The 14,899-nt window shown below is 37.7% G+C and overlaps 2 long non-coding RNA genes across 2 annotated transcripts; both read left to right on the top strand.

Moving 5' to 3' along the window:
• Positions 1–6,190: 6,190 nt before the first annotated feature.
• Positions 6,191–6,790, top strand: LOC149254032 (uncharacterized). Its single transcript, XR_016266251.1, has 3 exons — positions 6,191–6,333; positions 6,419–6,571; positions 6,651–6,790. It is a non-coding gene; the product is annotated as an uncharacterized LOC149254032 (long non-coding RNA).
• A 420-nt stretch (positions 6,791–7,210) lies between these two features.
• LOC149254031 (uncharacterized) lies at positions 7,211–14,035 on the top strand. The gene is made up of 3 exons (XR_016266250.1): positions 7,211–7,314; positions 7,559–7,687; positions 13,959–14,035. It is a non-coding gene; the product is annotated as an uncharacterized LOC149254031 (long non-coding RNA).
• The last annotated feature ends 864 nt before the right edge of the window (positions 14,036–14,899 follow it).

The following is a 14,899-nucleotide window of genomic DNA, read 5'->3' as shown; positions in this document are numbered from 1 at the left end:
CTGTCAGGTTGTAAACAATGGAGAGGTTAGAGTTAACCATGTCGGAGCTGCAATCAATGTGACATGTGAACAAACCAAAGTGTTTAATGTAATACTCTGCAGGCTCTAAACCGTAGAGGGTTAACCTGACCATGGCGAAGTAACCAAAACATGTGAGCAGATATGAGTGTTAAGGTAACTGCAGTGGGAACCACAGCGCAGAAACTACGGAGTTAGCAGTCAGCGCAAACTGCAACAATTGTCACATACGACAGTTAGTGCAACCGTCGCTGGAACCGCTGGGGGAAACCACAGAGGTGGCATTTGGTGGTTAGACCGCCGACGTTCACATGGAAATCGTTAGTCCTCCACCTGGTTAGCCTGAACGCCTACAGTTATGGCTTACCCTATGTTTAATTTTGGGTTTTTAACAGTTTTGGTTGTTAAAACTAATGTGATGGCCATAGAACCTAGCCCTAGGTGTCATGGAACCACATGACCAAGCTTCAAACCGTCCAGAAACAAACCAAATTCATCTTGAATTCAACCAAGGAGGTTTTAATGTATTTACAGGCCTTTAAAAGGCAGTTTTCCTTCATTTATTGAGAGGAGAGTAGCTTTGGTTTTTGTATGCACATTCTAGAGGTCATAGGCAGTTTTGTTTTCAGTGTTATGGGAGCATCCAGAGTCGGAATTGGGAACCGTGACAGGCGTTGGAAAGCTAGTTTAGAGGGATATCTGATGACAGTGATTAGAAGTGCCTGTGTGCACATTCAGACTGATCAAATCTCTGTGTAATCAACTCCTTCTTTTCATTCCTAATAAAAATGGTCTCCCATCTTGAAAGCAGACCCGAAGACATAGTCCATCAGGGACGAACTCCATCATCAATCACGCTGTCTGGTATAACTGTGTTTTTACAATATATTACTTCATTTCTTATGCATCCTAATTGTGTTTAAACATCTATCGTATAGTCTTCTTTTCAAGCAATTTTACTCGATTTCCGTGCTTTGAGCTAACATTCAATTCATTAATGGTTAATCGATTCTACCTCAGTTTAAGTCTATGATCACATTCAGATGACTCTTCTAGCAAAGCTATTCTGCATACAACAAGGTCATTTAAAACCCACTGAAGGAAATTAATTGACAAGAGAAATGTTGAACACAGACAAGAGCTTCATGTTAGATTCTGGAATTGAGATATTTATTTGGATGGGTAGGAACACATCGCTTGAGGATAGAAAAGCAACAAGCTAAGCTGCAGAAGAGTTGATTGCCAATAAAGGAAAGTTGAAGCAAGCTCATGTAACTCGTATTATGGAAGGATTTGAAACTGTCATGTTTAAATCAATTTTTGATGCATGGCCTCAAAGTACAGATACAACTATATCTGAAAATGGAAGAGCCAAAGTAGCAACCTTGCTAAAACGACAAGGATTTAATGTTAAGGGCCTTCTGAAAGCAACTCCAGTAAAAGAGGAAAATCAACCATTTATTGATTGTATTGGTAATCTTTAGGTTTGACGAGTAAATGGTAAAAACAAATTTCTTATGCCACCGAGTGAACAATGCAAATTTTACAATGGTGATTGCTAGATTATGTGATACACTTATCTTGGAGAGGAAAAGGAAGAATACCTGCTTTGCACTTGGATTTAAAAAGGGAGTGTTTTAGAAGAAAGAACTAGTGGCCTATCACTAATGAGTAAAATGACCGAGTCATTGAAAGCACAACCGGTTCAGGCTAAGATTTTTGAGGGCAATGAGCCCATCCAATTTTTTGCTATTTTTCAAAGCTTCATTTTCCTTAAGGGTAGACTTAGCTCTGGATATAAGAGGTTTGTTATTATACACGATGATGCCTTTACGAGAGATTTGAAAAAATTTCTCATGGTATGTGCATTTTTTTAGTTGAGCTATATCTCTTACTTCAATATTTTGTTGCTTTTAATGGTGCATGATTCAATCAATTGGAACTAGCATAAGCTAGGAAATCCTCTTCATTTGAGGCTCACTAAATCTATGAGTATAGTAGAGCTACATGGTTTCAACGAGAAAACATATTTGTTTCATTTCTTGGTTGGTCTTTAGGGTTCTTTTTTCTAAAATGTTGTGTAAGTTTAAGATAATATTTGCCTTTTATATATTATTTAAAGTTTCCCTTGTCCAACATTAGTTGGGTCTTTTCTCAAAATTCCTCCTACATCTTTTTTGCCAAGGTTTGTTTGTTTGTTTGTTTTGTTTTGTTTTGTTTTATTTTTTGTTTTTTGTTTTTTGTTTTTGTTTTGTTTTTGTTTTTGTTTTTGTTTTGTTTTGTTTTTGTTTTTGTTTTTGTTTTTGTTTTTGTTTTTTGTTTTTTGTTTTTTTTTTTTTTATATAATATATATATATATATATTTTTTTAATTTTTTTCTCTTAAGTTGTTATATTTGATCTATTTGCTTTTTAAATTATGTACTTGTTTGAAATCATTCCTCTATAAACAAGGAAATTAACTTCAATTACTTATACTCTTGTTGCCAGAATCAATTGAAGTCTTATGAGGATGATTTATCATTTTTTTTGCTTATGTCACATCATTAAAACAATTTTGTTTCATTACAACTGTAGCAAACACAAGACTCGAAAACATAACCCATAGCCTTATATGTGAGATTGTTATTTTCAAAAGTTGGAAAGACATTGACGTTTTTCATCTACTAATATGCTACCATAATTTTCTAGCTCATATTTTGACTTGAATTGATCATAGCATGTAATGCACCTTACCTATTTCTTTTCCAAAAGGAAAAAGATGAAAATGCTAATATTTCTACCATATGAACAATGAAAGCTTCTCAAGATGGTCTTGCTTGAGAGGGAGAAGCAACTGCTTTTAATCAGCTCTAGGGGAACCATTCAAAGGGTCATGATTTCACTTATAATCATCTCAGTCCTTTTTAGAATAACACATACATACCATGTCTATGAAGTAGACCTCATGGAAACAAATTATCTACTTTGACCCTAGGCATGCCAAACATGATGATAATATGCAGCAATTCAAATCTCTTCACCAGGGACACATTCATGCACTGTCCCACCCATATTGCTTGATATATTTGGGAATTAACCATAGCATGAGTTGTAAATATGGCCATTGCATTGGAATTAATCATGACAAATGACTTAACACTAAACTAAGACAAGTTTTAACCAAAGAGATTGTTTTCTATGACATTTAGTCAACTAATATTGCACAATATTTTATATAGAAATGCATTTGGTTGTCACATCCCACGAAGCATTTATAAACTTTTGCTAATACTATTCACTCTAGAAATACACCCGCTATGTTAGTAGCTACGAAGGACTAGTATATAAATATAGATGAGGACATTAGGCCTGTAAACTAAGCTTGGATAACACAAAAATTTCATGTTTGGAGTCCTTTAACTACCGCAAGTTAGTTATAGCTTCTCCGAGTTAAAAGAGCGAGCATTGCTTGTTATACATTTATCTTAAAATGAGTGTTTATGCCTATTCTGTTGTATTTGTAAAATTGGTCTTTTTATATTAATTGGAGGAATTATAATATAAGATAAAGACCTCTTATCTTAATTACTACAAAATAATTTTTTTGGAAAAATTTAAAATTGCCTATCTTCCAATAAAGTGGCAACATGGTTATCTTAATTACTGCAAAATCATTTTCTAGGAAAAATTTAAAAACCTTAAAATTGCCTATCTTCCAATAAAGTGACAGTTTGTAGCAATTTTGCCTAAGAGCTTTTCTATAGGAACCATCGACCACAACAACCTTTGACACTTTCTTTTAAATGAGAAATGAGCAGGGCAAGTTTTCTAGCAATTGCACACAACTGAGACAAGCCAATGTGGATGGAACACTCGAATGTAATCCTGTACAAATTAAGTGAAGACATTTCAAGACATATGCTTCTCAATCTCCATTAAAAATTTAAATCATCAGTCTATTATGTCTTTAAGTCAATATACTCTATTTACTATCTTTATTAACGTTAGGCTATAAAAAAAACCAATTTTTTTATTTGAACAATTTTTTATATCTAAAATTTCTTTAAAAAATAATAATTCATTTTTATAATTTAAAATTTCCTTAAAATAATAATAATTCATTTTTATAATTTAAATGTTTTATTAAATGGAATAATATATCGCATTTTCTTTACTACAACCTTTACGCATTATTTTGCAACCTTGATACAATTGCTAATATATACAACCAACTATATTTTTTAATTATTTAAAAAAAAATGAAAATGATACAAATATTTTAGACAATCTGGTTTTTCAAAATTATAATTTAGCGCCCACCTCAATTTAAAAGCGCACAATGATCTTATTTCAAGACTCTGAAACTCCATATATTTTTATTATTTTTTGGAAATCCAACACTTAAATAAAATTAATTACAATGTACATAAACAAAATTTAAATATATAAAAACTTTAATTATTTATAATTCATAACAATTAATTTTACCATAAAAACATATGCTCCCGTTTCATAGTTTTCAAGTAATGTGCGGGCGGATAACAATTAATTTTACCATAAAAACATATGCTCCCGTTTCATAGTTTTCAAGTAATGTGCGGGCGGCTAACCAGTTGTGGGAAGGAATCCATTACATGTTATGATTACTTGCCAAAAAAACATGGGAGCGGGAGCGGTTATGATTACTTGCCAAAAAAACATGGGAGTGGGAGCGGAGAGTTCATTGGGTACTGTGCCAAAAACGCAGCGGTGTCAACGTCGAGCCTCACTTGCCAAAAAAAGGCAACGGTGTGGGAGTGGGAGCGGAGAGTTCATTGGGTACTGTGCCAAAAAACAGCGGTGTCATCGTCGAGCCTCACTTGCAAAAGGCAGCGGTGTCAGCTTCGAGAGAGTAGTGTGTCTACTTCTAGGTATGTAGTTGGCAGAGATACAATGCTGTTTGCTGTGGTATAAGTGAGAGCAGTCTAGGTTCGTGCTGTTCATCATGGCGGACTCAATTCTGAGATCAGTGCGGATGGAAATAACAAAGGAACAACAACCAAGGCTGTAGCCAGTCCTGCTGGCTCTGGCTCTCATGTGACTTTGGATGCCTCAAGGCTGGAGCCTAGAGTTGAGTAGAAGGATGGATACTGGGTTCTCAAAGAGGAGTTCAGGGCTGGAATCAATCCCCAGGAGAAGGATGGATACTTGGTTGTGGATGCCTCAAGGCTGGAGCCTAGAGTTGAGTAGAAGGATGGATACTGGGTTCTCAAAGAGGAGTTCAGGGCTGGAATCAATCCCCAGGAGAAGGCGAGATTCCCAATTGAGCTATTCCTATTTTGTTAATAAATGATCTACTTGCTTATTCGTTTTGAAAAGCATTTCATAAGTTTGCAGAGGTAATCGGAATTTAATGACTGTTTGTTTGGCTTTGGCCACTCAGCGAGGCAAGACTGGAAGTAAATCCCCATCCATTCTTGTCCGCTCAAACCAAGAACTATGATACTGTCATTCTTGTCTCCCCAAAACAAGGATTACGGTACTGCCGATTTCTATGAGAGATGGTATCACTTTAGAAAGAAAATTAATCTGGATAAACTTTAAATCCCAATACGTTGGGTGCCCTGTTGGTTTCAAACTTTAAATCCGAAAATGTTGCAGGCATGGTCTTAAGGTTTTGCTTGTGCTGGTGGGCGCTCTGTACTGACAGGTAACATAACAGGTATTATTGCTGAAATTCCCTGCTCGATTCTATTAACGGATTGGTTTGCATGTATTTACTTACCATTTACTTCTTCAGGAGAAGCTTGAATTATAAATTCAAATTCCTGCAAATGTAATTGTATTTTTTCAATGTCTTCAAAAACGAATGACTAGCAATGACTTGTGCCGTTACAGGCAATCCTGAAATGAAATGCAAATACGCTGAGAGGCAGCTTGTATAATTACGAAGGTTCTGCTTGCACCGATGGGCTCTATTCTGACAGGTAAAATAAACTCGACCCCAATCAAAATTATTATTGCTGAAATTCCTTTGCTCAATGAATTCCTTCGGTTCTTTTTCAATACTAATGAGTGGCTTAGTATGCATTCATTTACATTTTACCTGTCCATTGTCATCTCGTTAATTAAATATTTTCTTGGATTATAGATTTGAATTTCTGCAGATGTAATTCATAATACATATTTTTCTAATGTCTCTGGCAGAATCATTGTTGTTCCTGCACTTACCCAGAACCTACTCTACTGCTACCTTTGGCTCTGCCCGTGCCTATGATGTCTCCCGCTCTCTCTTTGCGGGTCTAGTTACTGCGTTTCTCCTTGTCTATGCCTCTGCGGGATGAAACGATTCAAGGTAAACTCGCTTTCGAACTGCGCTTGGAACGAACCCGTGTCGAATTCACAATCTGACACCCCTATTGGGTTATGCTCGCCCTTAGACACGTCTATACTCGCTATCGGATAAAGAAGCCCGGTGCAAGGATTCCTAAGCGCGCCTGGAAGGAATGTGCAAAATCCCTCCACACTATGTGCAGGTACAGAGCCCGGTAGTGCAGCTGCATCAAACTAAGAATCAACAGGAGAACCTGCTGGTAAGTGGGGAGTGAAACCCTCTACAACTGCTGTTTGAATTTCTGCGAATGTAATTAATATTTGTCTAATGTCTCGCAGAAACCTATATTCGTTATCGGATAAAGAAGTCCGGTGCAAGGATTTCTAATCGCGCCTGGAAGGAATGTGCAAAATCCCTCCACACTACGTGCAGGTACAAAGCTCAGTAGTGCAGCTGTATCAAGCTAAGAATCGACCGGAGAACCTGCTGGTAAGTGGGGAGTGAAACCCTCTACAATTGCTGTTTGAATTTCTACAAATGTAATCATATTTTTCCAATTGCTCACAGAAACGAACGACCAGTAATGATTCTGGCAGATTGTTGTTCTTGCACTATGTGGGTATCTTCTGCCAGATTGTTGACCTTGCACTTTGTGGGAAAGTGGGGAGTGAAGCCCTCTACAACTGTTGTTTGAATTTCTGCAAATGTAATTCATATTTTTGTAATGTCTCACAGAAACAAACGACCCGTAATGACAATGACTTTTACATTTCCTGGCAGGTTGTTGTTCTTGCACATTGTGGGTATCTTCTGGTAGATTGTTGTTCTTGCAGAATGTTGCTTGATCATCTCACTAACATTGGAATACCCATTGCCGTAAATATAAATGCAGGGCAACTCTGTTTTAGAAATTCGACTTTGCAAGCCTTGTATATTCTTCCTTGACATTGGCAATTACTTCTGCAGTCGTGGCTCTCAATCTCTAATGGCCACAACATTCAGGTACTCATCCTTTTATATATATATATATAAATCAATTTTTATACTACTAAAATAATTAGTCACAATAGATATAAATCGATTTTTATATTGCTAAAAAAATTACTCACGATAGCTGTACCATCTTTGGCATATTTTTTTGCTTGCACTTTGTTTTTAAGTGTGGAGTGAAGCCCTCTACAACTGCTAGAGACGATTGCTTGATCATCTCACTAATCATGGGATACCCATTATCTTAAATATGCAGGACAACTATGTTTCAGAATTTTTACTTTGCGAGGCTAGAATAACACTTCCTTCACATTTACTCTTGCAACGGTGGAAAGTGAACTTCGTTCCACTTCTCACTCAATTTGTGATACGCTACAACATTCAGGTACTCATGCTGATCATTCAATACTGGTAAAAGAATTAGTCACTGTAGTTGGTGAATAATTTAGGGGTCATTCCTCCATTTTCTTTTTTGTTTTAGGATAATGTGAATAAATTTATGTTAGCAAATATATCATGAGTTGAATCCAAACTAAAATGAATGACCAATGCCAAGCCCATTGCTTCAGTCATCCACTATCTCTCAGACCCTTGCCTTGACCACGCCAACCACCTAGCTGTCAATACTTGTTGCTTCCATGAGATCAAAACTGTACACCTTTGCTGCCCTAACATTGTGGTACCCTTCCCTTGTATAATTCCATATTTAGATTTAAACAATATATTATAATTCCATGTACAAATTCTAGCGTTTAGCAATGGTAACAATAACAGATACTGCACAACTTTGAGACTATGTTAAATTTTCATGATATGGTAAGTACAATGTATCTAGACATATAGTGATGATATCGAGTTGATAGAGTCAATCCTTACCATAGTGTTCAAGGATAAGTGCACCCCACTGCATGGATAACTCTCCTTGTAATAGTGCACCCTGAAGGCATTGATTGTTGAGGTGAACCCTGAAATTTCTGCAATTTATTTATTTTTAATTTACATTTGAATTTGTTTAAATTTTTTGTAGAATGAAACTATAGTCTATAATTTGTAAGATAAATTTAAATAGTTTGGATCTGCTAAGGCTAATGCCTGACAGTCCAGACACAGTATATTAAAAAAAAACCTAAATTTTAACTACTAATTTGTATATATCAACTAATTAAAAAAATTAGTTTGATTACTTGGAAGTTGGAACAGAACATTGTGACTCATGAGCATTGAGCACTAATAGGTATTTAGCTGTCGAGATCAGGGAGGAGTTCCACGTTGTGAGCAGTAGCACTGAGCGTGGCTATGCAGGTCGCGACTATGCCTTTGGGACCTTATGCAGTGTGGGCGACGGGCCTGTGGCTGTGAGTCGTGACTTGCTGACTCGTGAGCCTATGAGCGTGGGCACGTTGCGGCTGCACCACAGTCTACAACTGTGACTTGAGCCGAGACTGAGTCGTGAGCAGTGAGCACTGAGTTGTGACTCTGACTCGTGAGTTTCTGTCATGAGTCCTGACACTGAGAGTTGAGAGCTGAGGGTTGAATCTTGAAACTGGAGTGACGAGTGATGAGTGAGCTGCCGAGCACTGAGTAGGAGCAGTGAGGGTTGACAGTCAAGCATTGAGCAGGAGCAGTGAGGGTTGACAGTCAAGCATTGAGCAGGAGCAGTGAGGGTATGTGGCAGGGGGTGGGTCAATGTGTGAGACAAAACTTGAGCGCTAAAACCTTTTTATCTCTGTGATTTTTTATTTTTATTTAATTTTTAATTATTTTACCTACCGAAAAACCTAACGCGAACCAAATCGAATTTTAAGCGAATTTAAACGAAATTCTAAGCAATTTTTATTTTTATTTTTTATTTCTAATTTTTAATTTTTGTTTTAATTTATTTTTATTTTTAATTTTTAATTTTTCATTTTAATTTTCGTTCGAGTTTGAGTTCGACATTTGATTCGGGTTCGATTTTGGTATTTGGTTCGGCATTCGAGTTCAGAATTCGATTTGGGTTCGAGTTCGACCTTAGATTTAGGTTCAAGTTTGGCATTTGGTTCGACGAAAAAGATTGAATTTGTTCGAAATCCTTTGAGGTTCGACGAATTTCAAATCCCAAAGATAAAATTCGCCGATCTTGGTAACTTAGCCTGCAACAGGTCGGTAGAGAGGGAGTGATTGTGTAATTCCCCTTGTACAACATTGCAATCTTGAGTGAAATTGGCATTTGGACAACACCCCTTTCCTTATTTCTGAAACTAGTATGTTTTGTGACCTCTGCTTTTGTCACCAATCATCGCACATTAGTGGAACTTGGGGCAGTCACCCCTTTGTTATATATGTATGTGCCAAAGTTTGAGGTCTTAGGACCTTGAGGGGGGCCGTGAGCCTCAATACCCTGAAATTTGAGGTTCAAGGCTTCAGGTCTCGGGGCCACAACGCTTAGGAAATTGGTGTGGGGTGGTCGCCCCTCCTAATTTTATGCACACTCCCAACTTTGCATTGATATTGGTCGTTGGGATTGGCATAACGAAATGATTCAATATACTTATATATGGGAGGTACCATACACTAAGCGGTTGATGGTAGAACCTTGACCCATCATAATCGTGACTAGTGGGCCCCATTGGGCCATTGGACCCTTAGGGTAGTTGCAAGAACCAGTGGGTCAATATCGACCATTGGCCATTAGCCACAGAACATACGGGCGTGAGGAGGATAATAGACCCTGATGCAGAGGTGACATATGTCAGGGCCAAGGTGATGTATATTGGGTGTGCCTTGTTGGGCCCTCAGGCCACCCACTGTCAAAGGAGTTAAGCAGTTAAGTAGGGAACAAGGCTGACTCGACGTGACATAAGTAGGTGGGCCCTATCAGGCTATCGGACTATGGAAGAGTCACATTGATGAATATGTGGTTGAAAACCCAACCTAGTGTGACATGTATTGGGTGGACCATAGGGAATATTTGTCATGTTTTTGGGACATTGGGGTATGATGAGTGTAGGTAAATGAACCCATGACCGATAAGCCTAGTGTTGAAGGGCTGATGTTGGCCTTTGGTCATTGGCCCTCTGCTAGTTACGTCAAAATTTTAACACATCAAGTAACCCAATCACAAGGGTTTGGGTACCCTATAGGCCCCACCTGGTGGTGGTGTGGCAACACATGGGCCAGGCGAGCCACATGGGTGCCACGTGTAACTTCTTGATGACATGGCCTTGTCTAATAGGGCTAAACTTCTAACATACATTACTTTCTAACCAAGACTCAAATTGAGGTAAAATTTATATCGCTTGAGAGCTCTTGGCGAGCTAAATATAATGGTGGTATTAATGTTAAGATTTGAAGAGTGAGAAAAAGAGGTCGTGCTAACCCCATATTCATAACATATCCATAATGTTAAGTATTGTAAGAATGTTGATTTTAATCTTGTAGTTGATGTGGTTGCTAACCTTGATAGAGTGTTGATATGTCTTTTTGTTTCCCATAATATGTAACTGACAAATGTTGTGATTGCATGAACAACTTCATATTAGCATGTTTGGTGTTGATATGCCATGGTGATTAATTAATATGTTTATACTTGATTAGTTGATAGTTATGTGTGTGTGACAACACATAAAATGACACAAATTACAGTAGAAAATAGAGGAATGAGTAGCAAAATGGTACAATACATGGACAAAACCGATCATGAGAACTGATGTGTTGTTCAACATCTCTACAACAGTCTCGAGGATACTGGTTGGCCTCCTAAAGGGGGGGATGAGGGGAGACCGAAGGTCTCACTGTTCTACTATCTGAAATACTCTAGAACTCAGCTCATCGCTTGTTGCCACGATCAACAAGATCATCCTAAAAGTATGATGTGATCATCCTAATTGTTCTCGAGTGAGCCAAGGTATGTAGGATTTGAGATTTGTGTTTGAATATATTCTCGATGAAGAGGGCTAGGAATATCTAGTTAGGATATTAGAAGAAGGTAGAGAGGGATCCTCTTGAATCTCTATAGAGGCAGTGGTAGTGCCCTTTGATCTTGTAGTATAGGGGGCACCTAAAAATTAGGTGTTTCTCTGTCTCTGGCTCCTAAAGGTGACACACTTGGTAGATCCTATTAGATCTTGGTATATGGTGGTCAATATCCACTTGGAGTTGATGAGAACCAACTCGAAGCTGTCCTAAAGGGATCCTGAGTGAGTGCATCCAATATCTGCATGTGTATGGGGGCGGACAATGATGCCATCCTGTAACTTAAAGAAATGCTCATCTGAATCGTTCTTGAGTGAGGCAGGATATGTAGGATTTGATATTTCTGTTTGAATACATTCTTGATGAAGAGGACTAGGCATCTCTAGTCAGGATATAAGAAGAAGGTAGAGAGGGATCCTCCTGAATCTCTATAGAGGCAGTGGTAGTGCCCTTTGATCTTGTAGTATAGGGGGCACCTAAAAATTAGGTGTTTCTCTATCTCCGACTCTTGAAGGCGACACAATTGGTAGATCCTATTAGATCTTGGTATATAGTGGTCAATATCCACTTGGAGTTGATGAAAACGAACTCGAAGTTGTCCCAAAGGGATCTTGAGTTAGTGCATCCAATGTCTAGATGTGTATCAAGGCGGACGATGATGCCATCTTGTAACTCCAAGAAATGCTCAAGGTAAAAGGACATCTTTAGGCCCAATCTTGTCGAGGGGAAGTCCAAGTGACTATAATGTACAATTCGTAGATATCCTCTTATGGATTGATTTAATACATGTTTTGGCGACATGAGATGGGTCAGTGTAGCAAGGGAGAATATGAAGGGGGAAAGACAGTTTGGGGATATGGTCAGTGTTTGGAGAAGTCAAAAAAATTTGAGAACCAACCTCATGTCCAGCCTAAGGGGTGATTCGAAGCAGGGGCCTTTGAGGAACAAAGTGCAAGGTAGGGTACCGATCTTTCTCGACAGATGAATCTCTAAAATATCCGACTTTGTGGAGGAAAGAAACTAGGCAAAAGATGATATTGAGGCAGAAGGGGTGGGCACCAAACTCTGTCCGAATAATGGGTTGCAAGACTATACATTTGCATTTGATGATGCGCTTGAGAAGCAAGGTTTAGACTCTCTTCATCTAGGCCAAGTCTATTTGTAGCAAGCTTGGTCCCCAAATCTCAAATCGATAGGGGATTGTGGGTGTAATAATCACATCCATGAGGTAGAGTTTGGATGAGATGTCCTGAAATTGGTTCTGGAAGCACTATCTCTTGAGAATGGCCACAAAACCATACCCTTTGGTAAGTCAAGGTTGGAGGACTTGCCGCATACCAAATTGATGTGTCGTGAACTATACTCTCAAGTAGATGTTTGATGTGGTGACTGTTGCCGCAAAATCTAGTTGGCCTTGGAGAGGAGTACCCTACAAGGCTACTAGACCAAGTGACAATAATGGGATTCTTAATTGCCCTTTGTTTTCGATTACCCTCTGTTCCTCGTTTCAATCCCAGTCTGAGAATTCTTAATTGCTCTCTCACCCTGGTTAAAACCTTTTTCACCCCTTTGGCCCTAAGACCTGCACTCTACTCTGCTATCTTGCCCTTTGAACATTCCCTTTAGTGAGTTGATTCAGTCTTGCTGCTCTTTTGTTAACTCCATAGCCCAATGGACTAGAGACATCATCCTATCCATCTGTTTAAAGAACCCCACCATCCAATCCTCAATAAAAATAAAAAACCCCCTAAACATTAATAACTAGCATAAAATCCCATCAAAGAAAGCTAAATCATATAGAGAGAGCCCTCTCTGAGCTTAGGTTGGCTAGAGCCTATGCCCAAAAGTTAGTTTGTGGTTACCTCGGTCATTTTCTTTCTTCTAATAACTTCTAGAGAAAATTTTGAGTGATAATAGAACATACCTAAAATTAACAAGTGTTAAATCCTCCACAAGGCAACATGGTCAACCCTAGTTTAAATTGATGCCCTAACCCTAGCTAGTAGCTTTCTGAGGCCTAAATCTAGGTTAGAGGAAGAAAAGTAGAATTGTCTCCTCAATTCAAGGTTGACTTGAAACTTAAGACAAGTTCATCCACATAATCAAATAAAAATTATTTTCACTCAATCCACAAGGCCTCTCTTAGTGCTACAAGCGTCCCCTTCTTCCTTTAAGGGTTCCCTACAATCAAATGCCAAGTATCCAAATCCATACACAGTTTCACACCTGCAAGCTTGGGTGCAAAGTCGACATGCTTGGGTTCTTAGCCCACAAGTGACTTTGTGGTGCCAATTCCTCCACAACCCTGTAGCCTAGGGTTTGGAGTACCTCCCAAGTTACCAATCCCAACATGTTCAATATGTTTAAATTTGATTGTATCCCTCTTACAAAAAGGATTATTTATCTCGTGATAACATTGATTGGATTATTCCTACTAGAATTACGTCTAGTTAAAAAAAATTATATTCTTTGAGAAATAGCATGAAATATAAATGGACTGGAATTAAGTTGGTTCACAAGTTCATGCCTTCAACTTTATTTTATTCAAGTGAGCAAAATACGTAAAATACAAAATGGATTATCCCCCTTTACTTAAAAAATCTCACAGCCAGGTCTGTTTCACATTATGATTGATTGTTGCATTCAACTCTCCAGTTTAACTTGTATAATGATTTTAATGTCTTATTATGTGTTTGTTGCAGATGGCTTTTTCGGGTGAGCATGAGTAAGTGGAATACAAAATGGAATGTCTATACTTATATATCAAACTCTAGATGAGGTATGTTTGCAATTATGAATAATTATTTGTTTTGAATTATGCTTGCCATTACTATTTGTGGCTTTATTTTAACCTTATTCACACCACTTTTTTCCCTTTCAGCGGAGGAGAGGACACTACAATAGAGATAATGTGCAAAGGGGAAGTTTGCAATTTTTTGTTTGTTGTTGTCTACATGATTTTTGTTGTTGTTGAAGTTCATGCCTTCAAACTCTCTAGTTTGACTTTTATTAGAAATCTAATATTTTATTGTGTATCTATTGCAGATGGCATGTTCTACGGGAAATACAAAATGGACTCTTCCCTTTTATATAACAATCTCAAAGTAAGGCGTGTTTCTTATTATGATTAATTATTGCATACTCTTTAGTTTAACTTATATAACAATTCTAATAGCTTATTGTGTATCTTTTGTAGATGGTTGGATGGTTGGTTTTAATGAGCATGAGCAAGTGGAATACAAGAGTGTCCATCGTTATAAAACAAACTCTAGTGGAGGTGTGTTTTCTATTATCAACAACTATTGGTTTTGAAATATGTTTAACATTCCTAATTGTGTGTATGTTTTAACCTTATTCAACCCATTTTTTCCTTTTTAGCGGAGGACAACACATTGCAGGAGAGATGATGTGCGGAGGGGATGTTTGCAATTTTTTCTTTGTTCTTGTCTGCATGTTTTGTTTTGTTGAGTTTGAGCATGGCCATGCTGTGTTGTACTCCTTTTCCTTTGTTTTGAATTTTTTTCTTGTTTTTTGTAGTTTGGTCTTGGTTTCCTTTGTTGTGTGTGTTGTACTCTTGCTTTGTTTTTGTTTTGTTTTGTTTCTTTAATGTTTCTTGTAGTTTTGTCTTGGTTTCGTTTGTTGG

The sequence above is a fragment of the Pinus tabuliformis genome, chromosome 7, assembly GCF_031772625.1.
Source record: "Pinus tabuliformis cultivar Carrire ecotype Pingquan chromosome 7, CPIR1, whole genome shotgun sequence".
Classification (NCBI taxonomy): Eukaryota; Viridiplantae; Streptophyta; class Pinopsida; order Pinales; family Pinaceae; genus Pinus; species Pinus tabuliformis.
This window is presented reverse-complemented; position numbering and strand designations above follow the sequence as displayed.